This window comes from Pygocentrus nattereri, unplaced genomic scaffold, assembly GCF_015220715.1.
Source record: "Pygocentrus nattereri isolate fPygNat1 unplaced genomic scaffold, fPygNat1.pri scaffold_74_arrow_ctg1, whole genome shotgun sequence".
NCBI classification, from domain to species: Eukaryota; Metazoa; Chordata; class Actinopteri; order Characiformes; family Serrasalmidae; genus Pygocentrus; species Pygocentrus nattereri.
This window is the reverse complement of record NW_023618305.1, coordinates 71,726-80,232: the sequence shown is the minus strand read 5'-3', so window position 1 is coordinate 80,232 and position 8,507 is coordinate 71,726. Positions and strand designations below refer to the sequence as shown.

The 8,507-nt window shown below is 47.1% G+C and overlaps 1 long non-coding RNA gene across 1 annotated transcript; it reads left to right on the top strand.

Annotated features, from left to right (window-relative positions):
• The first annotated feature begins 292 nt into the window (after positions 1 to 292).
• Positions 293 to 7,084, top strand: LOC119263020. The gene is made up of 3 exons (XR_005130043.1): positions 293 to 543; positions 5,084 to 5,155; positions 7,043 to 7,084. It is a non-coding gene; the product is annotated as an uncharacterized LOC119263020 (long non-coding RNA).
• Positions 7,085 to 8,507: the final 1,423 nt, after the last annotated feature.

Here is an 8,507-nt window from a genome sequence, read left to right as displayed (position 1 = left end):
GGTGGTCAGAGATGTGACTGTTACATTTGTATTGTGAACACAAAAGCATCTTGATGCTTCCTTGACTGCGGTGAAGTACCACATGTATATGTAGCCAGTGAAGCCCGTGCCTGGCTACGAGTGTGTTGCGAGTCTTGACAGCAACCGTAGTCAAGGTGATGCATTGTTTCCTCCCCCCGCCCTTTACGGAAGTGCCAGGTGGATACAATTAGGTGTGAGCATTAGCTTTAGCATATATACGTACGATGGTACTGGGTGTAGGCATATCCTCACTTTGCTGCGGTCTGTTGTGACTTGGCTGATGGTCATCGAACGGTAGGTTGCTCCTAAAGGTGGCGCTACTTGGCTTGCGGTTTAACATTAATGGGTAATGTCCCTATGCAGGTGTGCTGGTCTAGGCAAGCTTCTCTCCCCATTCTGTGTCGACGGTGCGTTGGCGCCGAGCTCTCGGAAACATCTTAAACGCGGTAGCCGTTTGTTGTGGCTTCACTGCATTTTATCACTCCTGTAATCTGGTTGTGCTGGAGCAGCACCTATCCGTAGGTAGGTACGCGGTATTCCGCATAGTTTGGTGGGTACTGGTAGCTTATACAGCTAATGTCTATCCGTAGGTGTAATGTGGATTGGGGCAGCAGCTAACAGGGTGTGAGCTGTGTATAGCAACAGCCGAAGGTCCTGTGTGAGCGTCGCCAGTGACCAGTCCGCGTGGCGTCTGACGAGTGGAACAAAGAAATTTTTTAACACCTACATAGTGAAATTGGAGCCGCTGCTGTTTTGCGGCGTCTGTTTTGCGGCGTCTGTTTTGCGGCGTCTGTTTTGCGGTGTCTGTTTTGCGGCGTGTTTTTTCTGTTTAATTGACTTACTGTTTTATTTACTTTGGCAGCAGTGTTTGGTTTAGTGTGGGATTGTTTTTAAAGTATTATTATTTGTTATTTTTGGGAAAACATTGTTGGCTGTGGGGTGTCCTGTGGGTCTAGTGGTCGGAGCACTTGTGAAATTCTAATTGTGTCTCTTCTTCTTGTAGGACATTTGGATGCCCCCCTTTCTGTCTGTTCACTCGTGGTTTGGCACCTTACTTGCTGTGGTGTGAGTTCACGTGCACTGCACTTTTGCTTGCGTGTGTGTGGGTGTGTGTATTGGAGACTTTAGAATACAGACAGGGCTAGGCCATCTGTAATTGCACACCCCCGGCCAGTATCCCAGTTCTTTGGAGCTCTCATATTTCTTTATTCTATTTGATATGTTTTCTTCTGTACTGTGTCTTTGCTACATTTTTAAATAATACTAATAAACGAGTGATTTTATAGGTGGGTTGCGAATAAACCTTTCTGATTTCAAGGTGGATGAAATCAAACTGCTCAGACAGTCCATGGCTGGATCTGGAACAAACACTCTGTGGGAAATTGGAAATATCTGACTTACCTCTCATTAGCGCCAGCATTAAACATTACAATTGCTTTAAAAGCCTTACAATAAGCACCACCCTGATAGCCTGGTGGGAATTCTTAAAGATGGCTAAGTCTCTTGTAAATTAACACCCATTTGGAACAATCCCGATATATGTCGGAAAAAGACAGTACTGAATTTTTCAGAATGGCAAGAAAAAGGAATAAATAATTTAGAACATGTTATTCATGATGGGACCTTTATTTCATTTGAAGATCTTATTTTAAAATATGAAATTAGCAGTAGCAAATTTCTGGAATATCACCAATTGAGGTCCATCATACAGGCAAGATTTAATTTAAGTAATCTAAATCTAGAAATCCCTGTGTGGATAACAGACGTTTCTAAAACTCTATACCCCTAAACTGTTATCAAAAATATACAAGTTATTATTAAAAATTAATGATTCAATATCCCTTCCAATTACAAAATGGGAGAGAGATCTTTCCATCATCCCGGATGAAAACTTCTGGACACAGATATGTCTAAACACTTTTAAAATGACTAAAAATCCAAATTTACAACTTATACAATACAAAACTCTCCATAGAATACATTATACAGGGCACAGAATGTTCCAAATGGGCCTCAGAGAAACAAATATATGCACTAACTGCACAGGTAATTATACTGAAAATTATATGCATGCTATATGGTCTTGCATGCCTGTTCAGAGATTTTGGCAGACGATATGTGAAGACTTATCCACATGGTTCCATTGTGATATCCAAGTCTCACCAAAACTGTGCATTTTAGGTGATATAAGTGAATTAAACATAGAAAAGAATATATCACGTATAGTTCTTACTGCCCTATGCATCGCCAAGAAAACTATCCTCATGAAGTGGAAAACAAAAAATGATTTATGTATCACTCACTACAGAAACCTACTTTTAGACCACATTAGTCTGGAAAGAATGTCTGCTACCACTAAAAATCAATTGACTACATTTTGAATCCCTCTGGTCCCCACTGATCAGCTCCATCATGTGATGGGGGTAACCGGCTGTAGTCTTGTCTTGTGTACCCAGCAGGTGGCTGGGGGTGGGCTGGGGGATTTGGGTGTCTGATGGCTCTTGGACTGGAGATGGGGGCTGCCGCTCTGCGGTTTCTGTGTGCGGGCCCTGTTGTTGATGGTGGGGGGCCTGGATGTGTGCGCTCACGGTCCTGGGGTGGGGATCTGGGGGCCCGTGGGGGTGGGTGCTGGCCCCGTCCAGGGGGCTGGCCTCCTCTGTGTGGGCGGGGGTGCGGGGTCTAGGGCCTTGGCGCCTGGGGTTGCCCGTCCCCCGTTTGGGCTCCTCCCTGCGCTGGAAGGGTCTGTGCCCCCCTGGGCGCACCACCGGGTGGGGGGGGTTTGGGACGCGCCGGGGTGTCTGTCTGGCATTCCGGGATTCTGGATGCCTCCCGGGAGGAGGGGTGGAGCACTCAAGTAGGGGGACAACCACATAGGGCCGGTTGGTTCTGGACCCAGGACCACTGTGTTTGCGTGTATATGGGTGTGTGTGAAGTTTGTTGCGGGTGAGTGTGTTTGTGTTGGTATGTATGTGTGTGTGTTTGTATGTGTTTGTATGTGTATTGTAATTGTGAGTATGTGTATGTGTGATAATTGTTGTCTCTTGTGTGCGTGTGGGGGTGTATGTTTTGTGCTGTGTCAGCTGTGTGGGCGGGCGCCGGCCTGGAGCGTGGTGGTGTCCTGGGGCGTGGCCGCTTCGGGCCCGGGGCCGGCCTTCCCTGCGCCGCGGCCGGGTGTAGGAAACCGGGTTGCCTAGTGAGCTAGCGCCAGCTGGCTCTCTTCCTCCGAGGGGTAGTTCTCTGCCTCTCGGTCTTTCTTATCCTGACTCTTCCCCTCCTCTCACTCAGTCAAACATCACACTACACATGGGGGTTCTCTCACACCCTCTCACACCCCGGTTTGGTGCACCCTGCCTGGTGGGGGGACTGGCCGGTCGTTCGGGGCCGGGGTGGCTGCCTCCCTGGGTTGCCGCTGGCCCGTACTGGTGTCCGCCCGCCGACACTGTGAGTCCATGTATGTTCCGTGTGTGTGCATGAGTGGGTGACCGGCGTGTGAGCATGTGTGTGTGGACAGCTGGGCCTGGGTCTATGACTTGCTGAGCCTGGACATCTGTGGTACATGGTGGTGGGCAGGAGTTTCCCCTCCCCACTGCTCCCCGTTGCTTGCCGACTCCGTACCCCCCCCGGGGTATGGGTGTCCTGTGGGTCCCTGGGTGCATGGCTGGACATCTTGGCGTGGTCCCTGCCCTGCTCCCTTGGCGGTTGTGTCCTGAGGGTGGTTTGGGCCTCTTTGGCATGGGGGGGTCCTGCCGGGGGTCGGCCGGTCTCGGGCGCCTGGGGCCTCGGGGGCCGCATGCTCGGCTCATGCTGGGGATGTTGACCTGCTGGGGGGGTGGGCTGCTCATTGCCTCTGGCTCTCCGGTCACTTGCCCTTTGTCTGTGGGTGCTCTGTCTGGGGCCTCCATTCTTCGTCCTCTGGGGCGTGCACGCGGTGGCCGTCGGAGCATGTGGCCTCAGGTCTCCTGAGTTCCTAATGGGCTGTGGATGGTCTGGGTCCCCCGGGTCCTTCCCTATCTGTCTCTGGAACACGGGGGCATGGTTGCGGCTTCTTGCCCTCATTGCTGAGCACATTCCATGACACATGACACGTGAACGCATATACACACATATACACATTGCTGCAAACAGTAGAATTGTGTGTGGTGGTTGGGTGTATATGTATATATGCATATGTATAGATATGTAAACATGTGTATGTATGTAGCAGCAAATAGTAGAATTATGTCTGGGTGTATATATGTATATGTATATGTATAGATATGTGAATATGTATATGTATGTATATCTGTATAATTGTTTTTTTCCCTTCTCTTTTTTTTTATTTACTTATTTATCTATTTATTTTTATTTTTATTTAGTTGTCTGTTTATTTACTTATTTTATTTGATTTTTCTTTTATTTTTTTATTTACTTATTTAATTATCATTATTATGATTTTTTTTTTCTCTCTCTTTCCTCCCTTCTTCTCTTTCTTTCCTGTCCTCTTTTTTATTGCCTGTCAGGCCTGGCCAAACAAATAAAATACAAACTTTAACAAGAATAGGCTTTAGTAACCTATAGCGCTTTTTCTTGTGAAAACAAATATGTTTGGTACATCAGTACATTCGGATTACCATTCCGATTGCAAAAATGGCCAGACATGACAGGTTAAAAAAAAAAAAAAAACCTTTCTGATTACCTCAATCCACATCTCTGGATATTTATTCAGGTTTACCTGTGTGTCTATGTGCCTTTATTGGCTTAGATTGACAGATGTCCTGGGGTGAAATTCCCCAGGTGGCGTAGTCGGGTTTGCTATATTACTACGGGCCACATATAGCCACGTCATTGTCTGCTGGAAAATACGTAAGCAAGGCTACAAGGACATTTGGCATATAGGTAGTGACTGCACAGTGCTCTTCCTCCAGTGAAAATGATGTAAGAAACCCCTCAAGTGGCTGTAGGAGAATATGTGTTTTGGCTGTATAACGGTCTCATCACCAGAGACACCTTCCGTTGTGAACTTCTGTAAAATGTATTTGAAAAGCTGTTGTACAAAAATAAAATGTTTTGCTTTCTTTCACAGAGGAGGATGATGATGTCCCCCCTACCATTTGTAAGAAGAAGGTAAAGAAGAAGTTGCTGGTGGAACAGCCCAGTAAGTTTTAACATGTATATCCTAAAGCATTGCCCAGCATTTCTCACCAATCTTATTCACAAGGAGCCAGCCTGACTGCAGATTTTCATTGCATTTAAGGAGAAGCACACCTGAACCCAGACGTTCATCATTTGGTCTTATTCTTCAAAGAATTTGTTAGCAGTATGAGGTATGATCATGGTTGCTTGGACGGAAAACATGTGGTCACACTGGCTCTTCATGGAGAAGACTTGTGATCAGTTTAGGTATTAAGAGTAAAAGAAAGCAGGTAGAAGATCGTGGTGAGTTTTAATGTGCATATACTGAAATGGTATGAGCGCCCTTGAAACCCCTACCTTACAGCTCCACTATACACAGTCATATCAGATTATGACCACCCTTTGTTTCTACACTCACTGTCCATTATATCAACTCTGTTTACCATATAATAGCACTTTGTAGTTCTACAGTTACAGACTCTAGTCCATCTGTTACTCTGATACTCTGTTACTCTCTTCTTCAGGACCCTGATGGACCCTCACAGAGCAGGTACTATTTGGGTGGTGGGTCATTCTCAGCACTGCAGTGACACTGACGTGATGGTGGAGTGTGTCAGCATCACTGCAGTGCTGAGAATGACCCACCACCCAAAAAGTTCCCATCCACTGTTCCACCTGTTGCTGCACAACTTATCAGCCACCCCATAACCCTTTCATCATTGGTCAGTTTCTGACCGCAGCTTGCTTCTATACGTGTAGTGCGCTGTCTATACGCGCAGCTCGCCGTCTATATGTGTAGTGCGCTGTCTATACGCGCAGCTCGCTGTCTATACGCGCAGCTCGCCGTCTATACGTGTAGTGCGCTGCCTATCTCGCATCTATACATGTAGTGCGCTGTCTATACGCGCAGCTTGCCGTCTATACGTGTTGTGCGCTGTCTATACGCGCAGCTCGCGTCTATACGTGTATACGTGTAGTGCGCTGTCTAGCTCGCATCTATACATGTAGTGCGCTGTCTATACGCGCAGCTTGCCGTCTATACGTGTAGTGCGCTGTCTATACGCGCAGCTCGCGTCTATACGTGTAGTGTGCTGTCTATATGCGCAGCTCGCGTCTATACGTGTAGTGCACTGTCTATACGCGCAGCTCGCGTCTATACGTGTAGTGCGCTGTCTATACGCGCAGCTCGCTTCTATACGTGTAGTGCGCTGTCTATACACGCAGCTCGCGTCTATACGTGTAGTGCGCTGTCTATATGTGCAGATGAATAGATAAACACAGGATAAGTATGAGATTCAGATTCAGCCCCCCCCTTCTCTGCTGGTCCCCCTGGGAAGAGCTGAAGAGCCTGATGGCTCTGGGGACAAAGGATCTCCTGAATCTGTGGGTTGAGCACCTCTGTGACAGCAACCTGCCACTAAACCTGCTCCTCCTGTCCATGATGATGGTGTGCAGTGGGTGGCCATCATCCTCCATAATGGAGAGCAGTTTGTGTAGTGTCCTTCTCTCAGCCACCGTGACCACAGAGTCCAGTTCCACACCGACCACTGACCCCGCTCACCTGACCAGCTTGACCAATTGCATCTTGTCTCTCCTTTTTATGCTTCCTCCCCAGCACACCACAGCATAGAAAAGACAGCTGGCAACCATGGTCTGATAGAACATACGCTCCGGGTCAGTGTGCTCACTGCCCCCCAGTGTGTGTGCGTTCACTAGTGTGTATGTGGTGTTTCACTGCACAGACGGGTGAAATTTACCCGTTGTGGGACTATTAAGAGTCCCATAATCTAATCTACTCTAATCTTAATCTAACCATGCCTGAGTGATGTACTCACTTTGCCCGGTTTAAAGGGCTTGTGCCCTAACGGTCAGAGCTGACCCTCATCAGTATGTCTTGGGCTTTTCGCAGAAGATGGAGATCTTGAGAATCTGTCCGGCGGTGGAGACGAACGCTCCTGACTGCCACAGTGCAGGAGCTTAGCGTTCCTGCCGCAGTGTGGAGTGAGACATTGACGCCTCTGTTTCATGGGGCGCCTCTGTTTCTGTGTCGTTCTGTTCTGTTCGTTTGATTTCATGTGATTTTTATTAATATTAAGACCCTGTCTTTAAACGTGTTTGAGACCGCTTAATTAATCCTGACTGCCACAGTGCAGGAGCTTAGCGTTCCTGCCGCAGTGTGGAGTGAGACATTGACGCCTCTGTTTCATGGGGCGTGGGAGATTCTGTGTCGTTCTGTTCTGTTCGTTTGATTTCATGTGATTTTTATTAATATTAAGACCCTGTCTTTAAACGTGTTTGAGACCGCTTAATTAAAATGCTTCGTTTCTAGTCTTATCTTACCTTACAAACCAGTAGAAACCATCAGAAGTTTCTTTTGTTCCAGCTGGTTTTAGAATGTTCAGCTATGGCAGTTTGTGTGTTTCTGATTGGTCTGTATCAAATTGTAAAGACCTGTAACGGCTTAATAGGTAACATTTTAAATGGGTAACCTGTGGCCGCCTCTAGACGCATCTGATGGTTTTCTAATGGGACCTAAAGGTGTTTACAGGAAGCTAGTCACCTGTAATGGAGTTAAGCCAAGTCCCATTAAAGTCTCACCAGAGTTTTTCCTGCTTGCCCTCTTTCAGCAGGGATGGACCGTGAATTTAGAGTGATATCTCGAGATCTTCTGCTCAAAGCCATTTTCAGACATTAAAGGGGAAAATGATGGCTAGTGCCTTCCGCCCGAAGACTGCTGGGATAGGCTCCGGCACCCCCCCCCCCCCGCGACCCTGACGGAGAAGCGGCTAAGAAAATGGATGGATGGATGGATGGATGACTCTGACCTGCCCTGCTGGACGGGAGCTACACTGGGCTGGAAGGAGGCTCAGCCTGTGCTGCACACAGCGTTTCCATATGGAGAAATCCTCAGGAAATGACAGATGAGGAAATATAAGAAAGAGGGTCTTAATATTAGTCAGTTACGTATTTACAGGGACGGTTAAAGCTCTGCAGCGAGGGACATTATACTATTATATTATACATTATTATTTAATCCGTGTAGACGTTCATAACAGATTATCTTTAACACCTTCTTACATGAAGCTGAAGTTCATATTTCCCTTTTTTCATTTAAGGTGGAATTTTCCCATTAAATGGTGCAGCTTCAGTTAAATAGAAGAATAATAGCCGCGTAAATGCCTGAATCCGATTACACTCCAACCGGAAGGCGGAAGAGTGTTCTGCGCATGCGCGGCGCGTCACAGCGAAAGGTTTATACCAGCAGTGGCGGAGCCAGACTTTTATTCTTGGGGTGGCCAGAGGGTGGCCAAAGCTATTTTAGGGGGTCCACAAACAACGACAATGAATATTTAAGAAACACAATCAATTGCAAT